The sequence below is a fragment of the Lynx rufus genome, unplaced genomic scaffold (genome assembly GCF_022079265.1).
Source record: "Lynx rufus isolate CCGP_SWC_20201006 ecotype Redwood Valley unplaced genomic scaffold, mLynRuf1.p SCAF_51, whole genome shotgun sequence".
Lineage (NCBI taxonomy): Eukaryota > Metazoa > Chordata > Mammalia > Carnivora > Felidae > Lynx > Lynx rufus.
The window spans coordinates 330,067-351,261 of record NW_025814869.1 but is presented as its reverse complement, the minus strand read 5'-3'; the positions used below and the strand labels follow the sequence as shown (position 1 = coordinate 351,261).

Genomic DNA, 21,195 nt, shown 5'->3' with positions numbered 1-21,195 from the left:
CTTTAAAAGACCAGTTTTCCGGGGCGCCCACGGGGCTCGGTCAGTTGAGCAACCCGACTTCGGCTCAGGTCATGATCTCACCGTTCGTGATTTCGAGCCCCACGCGGGGTTCTGTGCTGACAGCTCAGAGCCTGGAGCCTGCTTCAGATTCTGTGTCCCCCTCTCTCTCTCTGCCCCATCCGCACTCATGCTCTGTCTCTCTCTGTCTTAAAAATAAGTAAAACATTAAAAAAAAATTCATAATGAAATTCTAAAAAATAAATAAATAAAATACCAGTTTTCCTAAGCTTGGGATTGCTCAACAGCAATACAAGTCCAGTGTACACGCAGTGTCTGCTTACACCCACACAGAGATTGCTCCCAAGTGCTCTTGTATTTTTCTTAATGTTTATTTACTTACTTTTGAGAGAGAGAAAGAGAGAAAACAAGCAGGGAGGGGCAGAGAGCAAGGGGGGCACAGAATCTGAAGCAGACTCCAGGCTCTGAGCTGTCAGCACAGAGTCCAACATGGGGCTCGAACTCATGAACCATGAGATTCATGACCTGAGCTGAAGCTGGAAGTTTAACTGACTGAGCCACCCAGGTGCCCCACAAGGGCTCCTGATAGAAACATGAATCTTAAGCTCCTGACTGTGCTGTATTAAATCCTTCGAAGCGCTTGGTACACATCAACCACAATTCTTCTATCTCTTGAATTCTTAATTTCATAACAATTATATCTCAACTGTTTATACAGTCTCCAGAAAATTACCAAAATCAATGATAGCACTATAAACCAACAGCTATGAATATTAGATGAACATTTAATCCAACTAGAAAATTCTATTACCTTCACTTTTCTTACCACAAGTAATTTAAAACTTCCACTCAAACCTAAAAATGAGAATTCTTATTAAATTTTTTACTTCCTTTCACAACTCCTTTTCAAAAGTAATGTGCTCCATAAAATCATCTAGCTCTCAAATATTTGTTGACAAAACACACTGCAAAAGGATGATGTAAACAAAGAATTGGAGAAGATCACTGAAATTAATCCTTGGGAGAAAAATAGCACTGAAAAAACAAGAGGAAGATATGTACACTCAATGTGAATTTAAAGAAGCTTGACTTGGGGCGCCTGGGTGGCGCAGTCGGTTAAGCGTCCGACTTCAGCCAGGTCACGATCTCGCGGTCCGTGAGTTCGAGCCCCGCGTCAGGCTCTGGGCTGATGGCTCAGAGCCTGGAGCCTGTTTCCGATTCTGTGTCTCCCTCTCTCTCTGCCCCTCCCCCATTCATGCTCTGTCTCTCTCTGTCCCAAAAATAAATAAACGTTGAAAAAAAAAAAATTTAAAGAAGCTTGACTTTCTCTTATATATTTTACATAGCATAGTAGGCATGTTAACGTTTTAAACCAGAGGTGATCAAGGCTCAAATTTATATTTAAAATATTTCTTTTCAAAAATAAAATTTTTGTCAGAAAATTCATGCATTTTTTACCTACTATTACAGAATTTAATGAATCTGAAAGTGATGTTTTCTTCTCACCACAATTATTGAATACAATCAACGTTTTTATTTCTCTATATGTCCGCAATGTTTTTGGTAATACCTTTACTGAGATAAAATTCGCATACCATATATTCACCTGATGAAAGTTGTAGAAGTTAGTGGTTTTAGCATATTCAGTTATGCAACCTTCAACACAGTCACTTTCAAGAACTCAACCACACCAGAAAGAAACCCTTTACCCATTAGCAATCATCCCACTTTCCCCCCAACCCTCCTAGCCCTATGCAACTACAAATGCAATTTCTATTTCTATTCAATGACTTATTCTGAATACTTCATTTAAATAGAACAACATAATATGTGGTCTTCCATAACTCACTTCTTTCAAACAGCATAATCTCTTCAAGGCTCATCCATATCGTATCCTGTATCAGCATACCATTCTTTCTTTTTTAAAGTTTATTTATTTATTTTGAGAGAGAAAGAGAGCATGCACCTGCACATGAGTGTGGGGAGGGGCCTAGAGAGAGGGAGAGAGAATAGCAAGCAGGCTCTGTGCTATCAGCCCAGAGCCCACCATGGAGTTCAATGTCAAAAACCATGAGATCATCACCTGAACCAAAATCAAGAGTAGGACCCTTAAAAATCGAGCCACCAAGTTGCCCTTTTACTATCTTTTTTTAATGGCCAACTAACTGTCTATTGTTAGGAGTATACTATTGTAGGGGCATACTATTTGTTTGTTTGTTCATCAGTTAACGCACATTTGTTTTTTTCCCACTTTTGATTATGGTGATTAATGCTGCTATAAACAAGCATACATAAATTTTGCATCTATACATGTTTGCATTTGTTTAAGAGTAGAATTATGGTGCATATGGTAATTCTGTTTAACTTTTGGAGGAACTACCAGACTGTTTTCAAAGAACCTCCTCCATTTACATTCCCACTAGCAATGTATGAGGGTTGCAGTTTTTCCATGTATTTACCAACATTTGCTATTATTTTAAAAATTATTATTTTATCTGACCTATACAGTGTGAATTGTTGGTTTTGATCTCCTTCTCTAATGTCAAATGATATTGACATTTTTCATAAGATTATCTTTGGACACATGGGACTTATCACCTTCGCTCATATTTTGTTTGATATATTTTTTTTTATTACTGAGTTATAAGAGTTCCTTATTTATTCCAGATAAAAGTCTCATCAAATATGTGATGTACAAATATTTTTCTACCACAGTGTGAATTGTCTTTTCATTTTCTGGATGGTTTCCTTTGAAGCACAAAAGCTTGATTTTGATGAAGTTCAATTTAATTAATTTTTTTTTTCATGGTTTGTACCTTTTGTGACATCTAAGAAACCACTGCTTAATCCATGGTCACAAATATTCATATCTATATTTCTTTCTAACAGATTTATAGTTTAAGTCTTAGCTTTAGATCATTAATCTATTTTGAGATATTTTTTTTGTATAAAATGTGAGATAGAAATCCTACTTCATTCTCTTGATTGTGAACATCCAGTTGTCTCAACTCCACTTTCTTTTTAAGTTTTCATTTATTTTGAGAGAGAAAGAGAGACAACGGACATGTACATGCACACATATGAGTGGGTGAGTGGAGAGAGAAACAGAGTGAGAATCTCAAGCAGGCTCATGCTGTCAATGTAGAGCCTGATGTGGGGCCTGATCCTATGAAACTGTGAGATCATGATGTAAGCCAAAATCAAGAGCTGGATGCTTAATCTTCTGAGCCACCCACGTACCCCTACATGTATTCATTTTCAAGACCCTTTTAATGAATCTTATTCAGCGTTAAGTGTGCCTTCTTGGGTATCTCCTCAGGTACAGGCTTTTCTTTAGTGCATAATAATGTCATCTGTGAGGTGGCAAAGTGATCTCCAGTCTGTTTGGGATGTGCAGTCATTCTCATGGCATGGGTTCATAGTTGATATTCCTAACATTTTTCAAAACCTGTTGGTTCAAACTAGCATTTTTATGTTGATTTCTGGTTTGGAGATTTCTGTATCTTTTAGATAATGTGAGAAATTATTTTGGTCCCTGATGTGAATATTGCACCAGCTAAACTTTCTTCTCAAAGCTTTGAATGAAAACCTCTTTCTGTGTTGATCTTGGTACCTATGAGGGATAATTTTCTATGGTGGTCCTAAATTCCAGCTAAATTTCTGAACAGCACTTCTTTGATCAATTATTTTGGCAGGCAGCTCCACCATAAATAGAAGTGAATTATTTTACTAGGAATACAAACCCTCACCAATTTACTATTCCAATATACCACGCTGGGTTTGATCTCAGGCCTGGGTCAAACACGTAAGAGGTTTTGCCTTTATTTAAATTAGTTTGATTCCTAAGAAGGATTTTATCTTTCCTTTTTAGTCTCTAGCCACAATTAAGTGTGCTTTTGCATCTATTCACTTTGCTTAGGAGAATTAAATAACTGCCTAATTTCTAGTATGCTAGTTTCTATTAATTTATTATTTTAATTTATTACTTAATTTCTACTTACTGATAATGAATCAAACCTTAATGAAGATATTATATCATTCTTACTATTGTATTTATAGTTATATCCATTCCACAGTTAAGAAAGTTTGTAACTAAAGGACATCATTTTGCTTATAGCTCTTCTGAGAACTGTCAACTTTGTCCTCATGACTAAAACTGACCTATAGATATTGTTTATGTTATAAACATTGCTTTTACATATATCTTACAAACAGTTATATGATGAAATTTTCTTGTGTTTTATTTGACTTATGGCTTTTTCATTTTATACAATTACTTTGTTATCCATAATTCACATGCCATTTTGTGTAACTGCATTTTTCCATGTTTTACTTTATGAGATTTGGATCTCACAATACTTAAAACAGCTCCTTGCATTTTGACTTCCACTTCTGGAGCTATACTTAGCATTCTTTCCTCTTACCACTAAAAAACAATGAAATAACAAAACAAACATAGAAAGCTAGACCTATCGCTATACGGTCTTACGGGGACTACACAGATAATGGCTGTCGAAGCTAATCAAGTCTCCAGTATATTCCTACCCTTAGAATCAGCAAGATTCCTCCAAACCCCTGAAAAAATACCATTTGCAATTAATCCAAAGAAAGTTAAATATTTTGATAAACATTAATATTATATGTTGATGTAAATTATTACTGGGATCCTTGTATAGGATCTATATGCTGAGAACTACAAAACATTGGTGAAAGTAATCAAAAGAGTGTCAAATAAACAAAGACATACTTGTTCATGGATTTGAAGATTCAATATATTAAGATGTCAGTTCTCTCTGATTGGTGTATATATTTAATGAAAGTCTTCCAAAATCCGAGCCAAGATTTTTTTCAAGAGATGAGTTTATTCTAAAATTAAACGGTTGTGAGAAAAACTCTCTCCAGTCCTAACATATAAAGAAAGCCATTTTAGATTTCTAAGTCAGCATGGCTGTATGTAAACTAGGTTCAAACCAAAGCCTGACTTTTGGCCCACCATGCATGCATTGTGAATGAGTATGCCTAAAGAAAAACCATCTATACGTCCATCTATATGGACGTATCTGTCTGTGCTCCTAGTGCCTGCATTCCTTTAAGATAAAACTCATGATTCCTGATTATATGCTAATCTACAATTTTTTGAGCTTTCACAAGATGTAAAAGTATATAACCCTTGTAAAAACTGGAGCACTTTCATTCTCTGGAGCAGCTTCCTCCCTGTGAAGAGTGTATTTCTTGAAATCTTCTTCCTAGCAAAACGGCATTGATGTGCAGACACCCAGACCTGCATTTGCAACAGCCACAGTATCAATCTTTGTTGTAAAGTCTACTTTTTCTGGGAGAATTCCAGGAAAGATGATGAAGTAGGACCCTAAGCTCACCTCATTCCATAGCTACACCTAGACAACACCCAGAAAATGACCCAACATTGGTAGAATACAATTAAATGTAGAAAGGACCGCACTGAAGAGAGTAGGAAAACAGAGATTTGTTGGGGGAGCTAAAGCCCCCAGGTCTGGTCACCTGAGGGAGGGAGCCAGAGGCATGGCACAAAGGTGAGAAACAGACTATCGCGGCAGGGAGTCTACAAGAAAAAAAGGAATCCCCATAGCATTTGACTTTGAAAATCAGAAGGGCCAAATTTTATGAGTCCTCACAACCAGCAGAACTTACAGCCTGGAATTCTAATAATCAGTAGGCCCAGCTCTGGGAGAGACAGGAAACTGAGTCCTTGCCCATAAAGAGAGAGCCCACAGAGATACAGCTTAGAAGCAGCAGTTTGAAAACTGCCTGGGGCTAAAGGGAGTGAGACTTGTTTACTAATATCAGAGTTTGCTGAGGGACTTCACTAGGAACATAGGAGCTGCTAGGTACCATTTCTGTCCCAGCCCCCATCATAAACAAACAGCTACGTGCAGGAACAGGCTAGGCACCAGCATTCAATACCTAACTTCCTTACACTGTGCACCACCCCCTCCAGCCAGGTCCTACTGCTGTAGGGCCCCTCTCCATGAGCTCAACCTTGGTATCCCAAGTATCTCTTGAATGCCTGCTCTGCAAGGCTTCAGTGCCAGCAGTGGCTGTAACTGGTCACCTCCGACAGAGAACATGTGCACCTTTTTAAAACTACACACCCCGTCTTTTTGTGCTTTGCTGAATGGCCTTGGCTACCTTCAGTCTCTGCAGTGACTATGCACGCCCTCTGGAAGTAGACTTGGGACCATAAGGCAAGCTGAGACCCCCCCCCCCACCACCACCACGGTCCTCTTGCCTTGGTTGGGTATTATGACATTATGATATTCCTCAGGCACTCCTGACTGCCCAAGAGCAAAGGAAAGGAAAACAAAAAATGGTTAACTGATAGAGATCAAGGTCATGCAGGACAGCAATCTCCATCAGTATGCACATGTCTTAGTAAAATGACAAAATAAAAGCCATCTTACCAATAGCCTAATTTCCAGAAACCTACAGACTCAGTTTTCTGCAGCCCCACATCACCATTCCCTCCATAGTGATGTGGGGAACAAAGGCAAGAAGGAAATGGCAAATAAAATTAAATTTCCTTATAGCCGGAAGCCCATTGACAGATACTTGAGGTAGACAGAGTATAACATCCCTCCAGGAAACCCCTACAGTCCTAATGTTTATGCTTTACTACAGGGAAAATCACCTTAGCTTGACAATAGCAAGGCCTCAGATATCTTAGGAGTCCTCTTTAGCACATCAAAGTCCCTCTGGAAGCCTCCATTTTGCCTTTAACTCCCCCAGCTTCACAATATATAACTAGTCATTGTGCATAGCTCTTTCTGCCCATGTGTCCTGTCCCCATGCTTTAATAAAAATCATCTTTTGTACCAAAGATGTGTACAGAATTCTTTTTTGGCCATCAGCTCCAAATCCCCATCACTGCAAAACCCCGTTATTTGACATCTGAATGTTGGGCTTTGAGTGTTTTCATCTGAACTCTGAGCCATGGTGCAAACTTGGTGAGTACTTTCTCTTTTCCTCTTTTCCTCTCATTTCAGGGTCTTTTTGAGGAGTACGGTCTCATTGCAACATTTTCATGTTGATTGCTCAGCTGCAATCCTCTACCCCGAAGCTACTCTACAGGGAGGAGAAAGCCTGCCTTTTGGCTAGAAGTTAGTATCCTGGCTGAAAAGGTAGTAAGACCCAGAAAGTTGATGCCCTCTATCTAGTCCTGTCCTTATACAAAGTTGTCTGTCTCGGGCACAGGACAAGCAACCTAAGTCACCAAGATGGCTGCCAATCTTAAGACTCTGTGTGAGGTTTCCTCCTCATTCGTCTAACATGATCCACTCCGCATCTGTGGTCTGGCTGCTTCTAGCCCCAGGACCTCCACTGACAGCCGGCCAAAACCAGTACCCAATTGAATTAAAATGCAACCGGGGACAATCCCTAGGAAGTTGGCTGTACAGACTGTGTGTGTTGCAATGTCACTGAAATCATGATGGATTTGTCTTTACTGTTTTCAGCCAATGTTCTCTACTAACTACTACTTAAATTACAAAATTAGGTAATTACCCCTTGTAAAACTTTTCCCATGTTTTCCATAGGTTAAAAATGGTGATTTCTGGTCTTTCTCAGGAAGGCAAACTCAGTCCATAGTCTAGGCACCCATCTGCAGTCTAGAATGCATTGGGGAAGAAGGGGAACCCTAGCATCCCTCCTCAGGGGTCCTTAGTCAGCTGGTCAGTGCTCACAGAGGCCTCATTTGAGGGACTCCTTTGGTCACTTTGACACCAGGAACCTCTGACATATCCTGCATGTGGGACATCACCCAGGAGTCTGGGAAGGGGGATTCTAGGGGTAATGGACCTTCTTTACTTCTCTCTTTCTACTTGTCACTCTAGGAGGAGCTGGGAGCTTCTCTTTGGTCCTCAAGGACTCTCTTTGGGATGCTTTTTTTAACCTACTGGAAACAATCTGACTTGTAAAATTTAGGAGAGGACTGATCTCCTGTAACACTGCATGGCCTTAGTAAGATCTAACAGTTAGATGTCTTCTACAGGAAACAGGGCAAATGGACAGAGGTACCCTGGGTCCAGGCCTTCACAGCTCTAAATCAAGACCTGGACCAAAAAAAAAAAAAAAAAAAAAGAGGCCTCTTGCAGAGTGTGTTTGCCCAAAGAAATGTGTTTGACTAGTAAACTCCCTCCTAAAATACTGGATGTCTCAACAGGCCTCCCCCTGATAGAACTCAGTCACTGGAGGAAACACAGGCCATCCTGACAAAGAGGACAAAGGGGACAATGACTCTTTTACTCTATTCCTCCTAATAGATGTGGGGGCTTCTCTGTCATTCATTTCCTGGGTTAACAGCTATAATTGGAGGCAACTGGGGTTGGTCTACTCATGAAGGGGACTTTAAGGAATATCCCTAAGCAGCTGCCGAAGCTCCCTTTGTTTAGGCGAAATTCCCTGTCTTCTCTGGCCTGACATGGACTCCATATTAATACTTTGGGGGAGGTAAAAAAAGGTAAAAAAGCCCCCACAAAACAGGGCATCTGCTCTTCTGAACCAGAAAGCTTCCTTCTCTGCCTCCTACTGGCACCTCACCTTTTCTGCCTTCCCTGCCCCCTCCTGTTTCTGCACCACCTTGGGTGCAGCCTGCATAAGTGGTTCCTATACCATCCTCAGTGCCTCAGGCACTATTGGCTCCTCTTCCCACTCTCTATGTCAAGGAGTGAAGAGCACCCCCTTGGACCACCCACTTCCAATTCCCCACTGGTGTTCCAGGTAAAAACTGACAATTGGGAAAAATTGTCTTTTAACAGAATGCAGGTGGAACATACTAGAAGTTCAAGCTAACTTAAGTTTGTTGCTTTGATACAGACCTGTCCTTAGAGTTATCAGCATTAAATATGAAAATTATTGTTCCTAAGTGTGCTAAAGTTTAAATAAGCTATTACCTCTGTTGCCAATTTGTTAGCAAAATGATGACTTAAAATGATGCTTAATTGTGTCTCAAAGTTTTCATGGGTAATTAAGATAGCTTTCAAAGTCTTTGGTAACCTGAAACTTTAAAATTTTGCTTGTATGATAAATGGGATTGAATTCATTGGATATCTAGGTCTTTTCCAAACAAAATGGAGTACTAAAGCACTGATTACTAAGTATAAGTTTGTGCTTTGCCTTCTTATTGCAGAGAAACTAAGGATACTTGAAGGTCTGTTGGTAAACATGCTGTGTGCTTAAGTGGTTCATAAATATGTCATCTAAAGAATTCTGTTATAACAGTTTACAACTGATTACTAGTTAATTTTCACTGGAGACTAAGGTTTTTAAGAGTTAAAATTCTGCTAGTACGTAAGACTGATGGAACTAAGGAAAGCAAGTATATGTGTAAAATATAGGAGGTGAGTCAGAAAAGTATAGGGAATGGAAATCCACTTTTGCTGAACGTGAAAAAACGTAATTTTGTCCTAAATGAGGCTGGCCGTTTGGATAGAAATGGCTTGGGAGAAAATCTGAATGCAAAGGAAAGTTGTAGAAGGTTCGTGAAGGAAAATCTTTGGAAAGGAATTTTATGTGTGTGGTTAGGAAGAACTATGGTAAAAATGAAGGGATCTTAAAAGTAAACTGGTATAAGATTGAAATTCTGCTTTTCTCTCTGTTCAAAAGACAAAGTTTCCTTGGATTGTTGATATGCTTTTGATTACACACACACACACACACATACACACACACACACACACACATATACACACACACACATATATATATACACATATATATACACACACAGATATATATGTATTCACACACACGTATGTATATACACAATGTGTGTGTGTGTGTGTGTGTGTGTGTGTGTGTGTGTGTGTGTGTATGATTGCAAAGGTTTTTTTCTCTTTTGTCTGACAGGAAAACCAGAGGTTATGTTTTGTCTTTTTCAGGCCTTTCATTACTTAGTTAAAACTTCACTGTATTAAAGAGGCAAAGTTTTGCTACCAACTATATAACCCTACATATTTGCCTTTGAATCTCTTCTTGCCATTGTGGTTAATTAAGATTTGTAACGATCTATAATCCTATGTAGGATGTGCTTTACACCTTTCTAAGGTTTCAACAAACTTCCCAGGATTTAAATTGTAAATGAAGTCTTTGACCAATTAAGTCTTGCTTATTTGGTATGTTATGGTACACTGGAAGCCCTGTCAAATAACGGGAAAACTTAGGTTGTATTGCATGAGTTAATGGTATAACTGTTCAAGTATATATAAAATTCCTAAGGTTTAATATGTTTTGGTAATAAGATCATCACTTAATATGCTGATTATCAAAGTGTTATGTGTCATGGACATAACCAAATTTCCTTGTCAATTACATCATAATGAACTTTCATCAGATCTTTACCTATGTCCATTTTTGAGTCTTTTGTCATTCAAAGTTATTGTTCTCATGCTAAACAAAATGTGTTTCCTATTCAAGGAAGTTTATAAAAAGGACTTTTATATACAGGCATAAATACAGGTATTTGACATCCTGAAAAACCCATAATTAAAATGGGTGAAAATTTCCAGAAATAAAAAGTTGCATTCAAACTGAGCAAGAATTAGTAACATGGGACTAAATAGATTATGGAAGATTGTAGTTTGTGACTTTTGTTTTTAAAATGTTGCTTGTTGTCTGGGGTACCTGGGTGGCTCAGTCACTTAAGCGTCCAACTTCAGTTCAGGTCATGATCTCACAGTTCGTGAGTTTGACCCCCCACATCGGACTCTGTGCTGACTCTCTCAGCTGCTGACAGCGCGGAGCCTGGAGCCCGCTTCGAGTTCTGTATCTCCGTCTCTCTCTGCCTCTCTCTGGCCCCCTCTCTCTCTCTCTTTCTCTCTCTCTCTCTCTCTCTCTCTCTCTCTCTCTCTCTCTCTCGCTCTGTCCCTCTCAAAAATAAATATACACAAAATAAAATAAAAATTAAAATAAAATAAAATAAAATAAAATAATAAATATTGCTCTTTCCCTACTGTTTGCTCTTCTGAATTAAGGAAACTTTCACGTAAGATACATATGATACACAATAATAGGATAGTGTATTCATTTATAAACAAACCAAAGCATTTAACTTTTCTCTCTACCTAAACCTTCTGAAATTCAAAACTCTCAGTGAACACTCTTCCATGGCAATCATACGTATTTCCATAAGTTCAGTAAGAATCTATTCTCCATGTAAAAAGGACACCATTGCAAATACTGATTAATTTACCAAGGCTTTAGCTGGAATGTCATATCTGAGAGACATACATAGACACAGATATGACCACACACACTAAGGACCTAAGGTTGACTTAATGAAACATGGAGCCATAAAGCCCCTTAGAAATGTTGGCCTGATACCTTGCTTACAGAGTTCCCAGAACCCTTACCAGGTAAGTAAAAAATGTCACTTCCTGGCAGATGCAGGAACCTCAGGGTATCTTGGGGAACTCTTGAAGAGGAAGACACCCAAATCTAAACGTATTGCAGGCATGTCTGATGTAAGCGCTTGGTTTGGCTTTTGGCCTGCAGAGGCTACTAAAAGTTCAGTCTGGAGATTCCTTATAAAAGGTTCCAGCAAAGCAAATTACAAGAGATCTACATGATCAATCACTATTCTTTTTTTTTTTTTTTTTGCTTTCTTATGAAGTCTGTACCTTGCGGGGTGGGGGGGTGGGTGTGAGCAAAGACTAGTTGGCATAGGATCTCTTTTTAAAATTTTTAAATATTTGTTTATTTTTGAGGGGGGGAAGGTGCAGAGAGAGAGAATCCCGAGCAGGCTGTATACTGACAGCACAGGCACAGGGCTTGAACCCACAAACCGTGAGATCATGATCTGATCCAAAGTCGGTTGCTTAACCAACTGAGCCTCAGAATCACCCCTGATCAGTCACTATTCTTGCTGAGCTTATGTAAATAATTAGGCTCAGTTTGTTAAAACTGGACTTGTTTTATAAACGAATTAGTCTCGATTTGGCTACCTCTGGAAATCAGGGTTATTAGAGTAAAAAACTATGTTTCAATAACACATCTTTACGGATGTTAAATTCTAGTCCTGACTGTCTTTAAATGTTGTTTTCCTAAAGTAGGCAACATGAGGTAAACTTCAGAAAAACTGTCACAGAAACACAGCTATGGACATTCACTGTGCTTGTTTTTCTATGGGGATAATGACAGGATACTATGGACATAAGATTATTTAAATAACTGGAAAAATGGGATGGATTCCGCCAACAATGGTATATAAAAAGTCTTTTCTCGCTGCAAACCTATCAACAGATAAAGACTATGGTGTTTTATTAAATTATTCACTTGAGGCTAGATTAATTTATAAATCTCTAAGTGAATATGCAAACCATATCCTCCCTAATCCTGATCTGATAGTTACTGAAAACACACCCCATATAAACCCAGGAGACCTCGCTGAAAGTGTAATACAGCAGGAGAGTTAACTCCAAAGTGGAAGGGCCCTTACCCCGTCATATTACGTATTCCCACTGAAGTGAAGTTAGAGGAGCACTCTTCATAGGCTCCTATATGTAAAATAAAATATGGGCCCCCTTCACAGGAAGACACTAATGTGTCTTCTCATTGCTGTTAACCTGTGGAAGACCTGCAACTTCTCTTATGATGGTTTTACCTTTCTTTTTCATTCTCCTTTCCCCAATTTCTACTACCAGTTCCTTCTGACAATGCTTATTCAAAAGGATCACCATAGACATCTGAATTACAAACCAGAAGAGCCCATCTGATTCCTGCTGCCTGTTACCGCTCCAGCTGAGGATTTTTCAAGCCTGACATCTAAAAAACTTCTCACTGGCAGCACTGGCAGACAATGGATTTGTAATTTGCTCTAACCATTAACCCACATTTTTCTTGCTTCATAAAAGTGTCTTATTTATTACCTACTTGCTTACTAAAAAAAAAAAATAGGGAATCTATATAATGGCTAAATACCACCTGTTACACACTTAGGGCCTTCTATGACTCTCAATAGCATTATATTATTAAATACTAAGATAAATACATAAGACAGTACTACAAAATAGAATGGCATTAGATGTTTTAAATGCTGGAACTTGTGGTCTTGTAAAAACAAAATGCAGTGTGTGCTTCCCAGATTACCACAAAAATTTCTCACACGAATACTCAAATTGGCGCTTTCAACAATCCCTCTCTTTCCTTTAATGATTGATTAAACATCTAGACTGGAGGATTTTGTCAACTATCTTTTATTTGGGCTTCTCTTTCTTATCACTCTAATTATGTTTTGCTGTTTTCTCCCATGTCTCTCTGCCTGATGCCAAGACCCCAAAAGTACAATACCTTTAAGACAATAAATAATCCTTTCTATTCATGGAGGTTCACACATGTCCACACAGGATTCAGCCACCTCCCGTCTTTGTAACTCCCCTATAAGTTCCCCAAGAGACCAATAATGACCCATAGCTAGCGACATCTCTACACCCCTACTCAGCTGGAAGAGGCTACCAAAGATAAGACCTTCCACAACAACAACCTTAATGATTTAATGGTCAGAACTGTACACGGGGGTTATGATGAGGAAACATAAGGCAGGCTGAGGGCAAGGCACAAGCTAGCATAACTTCACCCCCACACCCGGTAGAATATGTGTGATATTCCTCAGGCACTCCTGACTGCCCAAGAACAAAGCAAAGGGAAAAAAACCAAACGATTAACTGACAGAGATCACTGTCATGCAGGACAGGAATCTCCATAAGTTTACAAATGTCTTAGTAAATTCAAAGAAAAAGGCAACCTTATCAATAGCCTAGACTCGAGTCACCTGGAGCTCAAACTTCACCGTCCCCTCCGTACTGATGTGGAGAACAAATCCAAGCAGGAAATGACTGGTAAAATTAAATTTCTCTATAACCTGCAGCCCATCAACAAACGTTCCAGGCAAATACAGAGTATAGCACCCCTCCAGGAACCCCCTACAGTCCTAATGTTAATGCCTTACTAGAGGGAAAACCGCCTTAGCTTGACAACAGAAAGACCTCTGGTATCCTAGGAATCCTCTTTAGCACATTAAAGTTTTCTGGAGGTCTCCATTTGTCTTTACCTCCCCAACTTCATAGTATATAACCAGTCACTCTTCACAACCCCAGTGCAGCTCTCCCTGCCCACAGGTCCTGTCCCTCTGCTTTAATAAAATCACTTTTTACACCAAAGATGTCTCAAGAATTCTTTCTTGACCATCAGCTCCAGACCCCCACCACTTCAAAACCTCATTAGGCTGGCACACACAACTTGTTTGACCGCTTACGCTACCTGCACACGATTTTCCAAGGCTCTCAGCACAGCCCAGATCCCCACAGCAGCTCTAAGTCCACTATAGAGGACCACTGCCACCTTAAGTGTGTGCCCTGCACAGTACTTTCCAAGAGGAAGAAAAGTAGACTTTCCTAACACACAGAAACAGACACAGAGAAGTAGACAAAACAAAGAGACAGAAAAATATCTCCCAAATGAAAGAATAGAAGAAAATAATAGAAAAAAAAAATGAAATGAAAGTGATATGAGTAATATGCCTCATATAGAACTTAAAGTAACGGTCATAAAGATACTAGATAGACCTGAGAGAAAAGTGGAACACATCGGCGAGACCTTTATCACAGAAATAAAAAAGAACCACTTAGAGATGAAAAACACAATAAGTTGAAATTAGAAACAAACTAGATGAAATAAATAGCAAGCTAGAAGAAATAGAATGAGTCAGTGCCCAGGAGGGCAAGAAATGAAAAGAAATCAAGCTGAGCAAGCGAGAGAGAAACAAACTATACAAAACAAAATGGAGAACTCAGTGATTCCATCAAGTGTAATTAATATTTGCATTATAAGGTGCTCTAAAGAAGAAAAGAGAGGAAAAGACGCAGAAAATTTACTTGAAGAAATAATAGCTGAAAATTTCCCTAATATTTGCAAAGAAAAAAAGACATCCAGATGAAAGAGACACAAAAATCCTCCAACAAAGTCATGTCTACACCCCCCAATGATGTCTACACCAAAACACACAGTAACTAAAATGAATTCCAAATGCAGCAAGACAAAAGAAAACAGTTACATAACAAAGGAAACCCCATAAGGTTTTCAGCGGGTTGTTCAGCAGAAACCTTGCAGACAAGAAGGGAGTGCCATGATATATTCAAAGTGCTGAAGGGGAAAAACCTGCAGCCAAAAATACTTTATCCACCAGACTATCATTCAGAATAGTAGGAGAGATAAGGAGGAGTTTCCCAAGCAAAATCCAAAGGAGTTCATGACCCACAATGAGCCCTACAAGAAACGTCACAGGGTAAAAGACACAGGGTAATGTCTTTAAGGGTAAAAGCAAGATCATGAGTAACATGAAGCACAAAGGGAGTAAAAATAAATATGTGTAAATATCAGTATGACACCATATACCTAGCACATGGGGAGAAGAGGAGTAAAGTGTGAGCTCAAACTTAAGCAACCATCAACTTAATACACACTGCTATATGCAGAAGATGTTATATAGAAACCGAAAGGGAAGCACAAATTAAAAACCAGTAATAAACGGGTGCCTGGGTGACTCAAATGGTTAAGTGCCGACGTTGGCTCAGACTATGATCTCACAGTTTGTGCGTTCAAGCCGCCCATCATGCTCTGAGCTGACAGCTCAGAGGCTGGAACTTGTTTAGGATTCTGTGCCCTCCTTTTTCTCTGCCTCTTCCCCTCTCATGCAGCCTCTCTCTCTCTCTCTCACTCTCTCTTTCTTTCTTTCTTTCTCTCAAAACTAAACACTAATTTTTGTTTTAAACCCAGGGATATAAAAATAAATAAATAAATAAATACATAAATAAATAAAGAGTAAAGAATCCAAGCATATCATTACAGAAAACAAACATCACTAGAGAAGACTGCAAGGAAAGAAACAGATCCAAAAAAACAAACAAAACAAATAGCAAAACAGCAATAACTAAATATCTCTCAATGATTTCCTTGAATGTAAATTGACTAGATGCTACAATCAAAAGATGCAACATGACAGAATGTATTAAAAAATAATAAGACCAACCTACATGTTGCCTACTAGAGACATACTTCAGACGTAAAGACATCTGCAGACTGAGAGTCAGGGGTGGAGAAATATTTATCATATAGACGGATGTCAAGAGAAAGCTTGGATAGCAATAATCATGTCAAACAAAACTGACCTTAAAACGAAGACTGGGGGAAAGACCAAGATGGTGGGACAGCATGGGAGTTTTTTTTGCTTCTCTCGTACCCAAAATGCAGTCAGATCAACACTAAACCATCCTGCACATCTAGAAAAATGACTTGAGGATTAACACATCAATCTGCACAACCTGAACCACAAAACTCAGCAGGTACGTGGCATGGAGAGGTGAACTGGGAGGGAGAGAAGCTGCGGAGTGCAGGGAGCTGATTCTGCTTGAGGAGAGAGGGTGGAGATGGGGGGGGCGGGGGACTATGGTAAAAGCACCGCCCTGCAAAAGCAGCAGGACAAAAAAAAAAAAAAAAAAAAAAAGGAAGAGTGGACACAGCCACAGGGACTGAACAAAAAAGGGAGAAAAGAGAAACGAGAGGGTTTAATTTCCATTAGGACTCTGTAAACAGGGGGAGCACAGAGTCTGAACCTCCACAGCTCAATACCTGACGGAGCTCCGGTGGGAAAGGCGGATCCCTGGGAGCAGAGAGTGGAGCCCTGAGAGGCCACAGGGGGAAAGGCATTTCCCTGTTGGGAGGACATTTCATAGAGGCCTCCCCACAGGTAAAGGTCCCAGTGGATCTCAGAGAATGGCCACATTCACTGGTACTGGAGCAAGGACTTTAAGGGTGAAGCCTGGTGCCAGATGTGTGCTATGATCTGCCACAATCCCTGAAATGCTGCTGCTACAATGATCACAGAACTTCTTCTGGGACGGGCTGGTGCCCAGCTGCAGACTCTGGGCATCAGGAGCAGCACAGTCTCCCAAACATTCCTGGGGGCAGAGGGGCACCCACCATTGCTCAGCGAGACCCTCCACAGAAAGTCCAAACAGGTCAAAGCCACAGGCCCTGAGAAGTGAGAATGGGGAAACATCCCCATCTGAGATACAACTCAGGAGGGAGGTGCTGCTTGACAGCATGACCGCGTGGTCATGGAGAGTGTAGGAGTGGGGAATGGATGGAAACTGGAGACAAAGGAGGGGTGCATGATTGCCAGTTGGGGAGAGCACAGAGTTCTGATACTAGAGACTGGGTAGCTGGGTGAGGCCATTTTCACTCCTCCCACACATTGCGCATACATGCCTATACATGCCACAACAATCCACCCCAGTAAGCTAAGCAGCACCGTCTAGTGGAGAACAAACCGTCACACTAAGCCCTGCCCAACCACGCCAACCAAGCTCTTGAGGAACACCACCAGTCTCTCGCCTGCTTAGTTTACAGACTATAAAGTGGTTCATGGTTTGACTTCTAGGGGAAACCGAATGTAATTTCAATCATATTTGATTCTGTTCACTGGTCCACCTACTCATTTCTTTTCCTTTTCCTTTTCTTTTCTTATTCTTGAATACAGAAAGAGAAAAAAATATTTTTATATTCCGTTTTTATTAAAGTGATTTTTCTTTAATTTTTTTCTGCTACATTTCTACTTTTTTGTGAATTTTTTATATTGTATTTTACTTCAATCGTTTCACTTAATCTATTTTATTGTGTGCATTTTTTAATTTTTCAAACGTCTCCTTCCCCCCGCCCCTCCCGCCTTTTTTTCTTTTCTTATCTTCCCTTTTTAATCTCTCAAGTGTCTTTCAACAAACAGACCAAAACACACGTAGGATCTAGTATCCTTTATCTGATTTTTTTAGGTTTTTTAAAAATGGGTTAATTTTTATTTTTGGAACTTTATTAATTCCTTTTCTTCCTTCAAAAGGACCAAAGAGAGAAATTCACCCCAAAGAAAGAACAGGAAAAAAATGACAGCCAGTGATTTCAGCAACATACATACAAGCAAGATGACTGAACAGACTTTAGAATCAAAGAAAGAACAGGAAAAAAATGACAGCCAGTGATTTCAGCAACATACATACAAGCAAGATGACTGAACAGAATTTAGAATCATAATGAAAAGAATAGTAGTGGGGGTTGAATAGATTAGAATTCCTTTCTGTGGAGATAAAAGAAGTAAAAGCTAATCAGGATGAAATAAAAAAAATGCTCTAACTGAGCTGCAGTCTTGAAAGGATGCCACAGTGGCAAAGATGAATAAAGCAGAGCAGCGAGTCAGCTATACAGAGAAGAAATTTATGGAGGACAATGAAGCAGAAAAAAAGAGGGAGACTAAGGCAAAAGAGCATGATATAAGAATAAGAGAACTCAGTGACTCATTAAAAAGGAAGAACATAAGAATCATAGGATTCCCAGAAGATGAAGAGAGAAAAAGGGGTAGAAGGTTTATGTGAGCAAGTCATAGTGGAAAACTTCCTTAACCTGGGGAAAGACACAGACATCAAAATTCAGGAAGCACAGAGAACTCCCATTAGATTCCACAAAAACTGACCATCAACAAAGCCTAACATAACCAAATTCACAAAATACTCTGGCAAGGAAACAACCATGAAAGCAGTAAAGGGGAATAAAAGTCCTTGACATACAAGGGAAGTCAGACCAAGTTCACAGCAGACCTATCCACAGAAATTTGGCAGGCCAGAAAGGAGAGGCAGGATATATTCAATGTGCTGAACCAGAAAAATATGCAGCCAAAAATTCTTTATCCAGCAAGGCTGTCGTTCAAAATAGAAGAGAGATAAAAAGTTTCCCAGACACACAAAAATTAAAGGATTTTGTGACCACTAAACCAGCAGTGCAAGAAATTTTAAGGGGTCTTTCTCAGGAGTGAAAGGATGGAAAAAAAGAAAGAAAGAAAGAAAAAAAAAAAGACCGAAAGCAGCAAAGACTACAAAGGAACAGAGAACACCACCAGAAATGCCAACTCTACAAGCAACATAATGGCAATAAATTCAAATCTTTCAGTACTCACTCAAAATGTCAATGGACTAAATGCTCCAATCGAAAGACAATGGGTAAGAAAGGAATGGGTAAGAAAAGAAGATCCATCTATGCTGTTTACAAGAGACCCACTTGAGACCTAAAGACACCTTCAGATTGCAAATAAGGGGATGGAGACTCATCTATCATGCTAATGGTTGACAAAAGAAAGCTGGAGTAGCCATACTTATATCAGACAATCTAGACTTTGAAATAAAGACTGTAACAAGAGACGAAGAAGGGCATCATATCATAATTAGGGGGTCTATCCACCAAGAAGACCTAACAATTGTAAACACTTATGCTCCAAATGTGGAAGAACCTACATATCAATTAATCAATTAATCAAAAACATAAAGAAACTCATTGATAGTATACCATAATAGTAGGGGACTTCAACACCCACTTACAGCAATGGACAGATCATCTAAACAGAAAATCCGTAAGGAAACTGGCTTTGAATGACACATTGGACCAGAAACACTTAACAGATATATGCAGAACATTTCATCCTAAAGCAACGGAATACACATTCTCCTCCAGTGGACATGGAACATTCTCCAGAACAGACCACATACTGGGACACAAATCAGCCCTCAAGAAGTACAAAAAGATCAAGATCATGCCGTGTATATTTTCAGACCACAACACCATGACACTTGAAATCAACGATAAGAAAAAATATGGAAAGACAACGAATACTTGGGAGACTAAAGAACATCCTACTAAAGGATGAATGGGTAATCAAGAAGTTAAAGAGGAAATTAAAAAGTACACGGAAGCCAATGAAAATGATAACATCACAGCCCCTAACCTCTGGACACAGCAAAGGCAGTCATAAGAGGGAAGTATACAGCAATCCAGGCCTTCATAAAGAAGAAAGGTCTCGGATACAAAACGCAACCTTACACCTTATGGAGTTGGAAGAAGAACAGCAACTAAATCCCCCACACAAGCGGAAAACAGGAAATAAGAAAGATTAGAGCAGACATCAATGCTATGGAAACTGAAAGAACAGTAGAATAGATCAGTGAAACCAGAAGCTGGTTCTTTGAAAGAATTAACAAAATTGGTAAACACCTAACCAGTTTGATCAAAAAGAAAAAGGAAGGGACCCAAATGAAATCAAGAATGAAAGAGGAGAGATCACAACCAACACAGCAGAAATACAAACAATAATAAGAGAATATTATGAGCAATTATACGTGAATAAAATGGGCAATCTCAAAACAATGGACAAATTCCTAGAAACGTATAACCTACCAAAATTGAAACAGGAAGAAATAGAAAATTTGAACAGACCCATAACCACTAAAGAAATTGAATTAGTAACAACAACAACAACAAAAATGCCCCAAAACACAAGAGACGAGGGCCAGATGGCTTTCAGGGGAATTCTACCAGACATTAAGGAAGAATTAACACCTATTCTTTTGAAGCTGTTCCAAAAAATAGAAATGGAGGGAAAACTTCCAAATTCATACTATGGAGCCAGTATTGCCTTGATTCCAAAACGAGACAAAGACCTCACTATAGAGGAGAACAACAGACCAATTTCCCTGATGAACATGGATGCAGAAATCCTCAACGAGATTTAGCCAACTGGATCCAACAGTACATTAAAAGAATTATTCACCACGATCAAGTGGGATTTAAACCTGGAATGCAGGCCTGGTTCAACATCTGCAAAACAACCAATGTGATTCATCGCATCAATAAAAGAAAGGACAAGAACCACATGATGCTCTCCACAGATGCAGAGAAAGCATTTGACAAAGTACAGCATCCTTTCTTGATAAGAACCCTCAATAAAGTAGGTATAGAATGATCAGACCTCAAGATCTGATCTTTTACCTCAAGATAAAAGCATATATGAAAGATCCACTGCTAATATCATCCTCAATGGATGGGCTTTCCCCCTAAGGTCAGGAACAAAACAGGGATGTCCATTCTCTCCACTGTTATTCAAAATAGAATTGAAAGTCATAGCCTCAGCAATCGGACAACACAAAGGAATAAAAGCATCCCAGTCGGCCAGGAGGAAGTTAAACTTTCACTCTTTGCACATGACATGATACCTTATAAGGAAAACCCAAAAGATCCCACCGAAAAGCTTCTAGTACTATCCATGAATTCAGCAAA

General features: G+C 39.3%; 1 protein-coding gene and 1 long non-coding RNA gene across 4 annotated transcripts in view; one reads left to right on the top strand and one right to left on the bottom strand.

Annotated features, from left to right (window-relative positions):
* Positions 1 to 14,170, top strand: part of LOC124527586 (uncharacterized) — a 32,404-nt gene extending 18,234 nt beyond the window's left edge. Inside the window, exon 4 of the long non-coding RNA XR_006965927.1 lies at positions 12,693 to 14,170. This is a non-coding gene — a long non-coding RNA (uncharacterized LOC124527586). The remainder of the gene's footprint in view (positions 1 to 12,692) is intronic.
* LOC124527579 (gamma-taxilin-like) overlaps positions 1 to 21,195 on the bottom strand; it is a 697,565-nt gene that overhangs the window by 436,459 nt on the left and 239,911 nt on the right. The gene's annotated exons all lie outside the window — the stretch shown is intronic.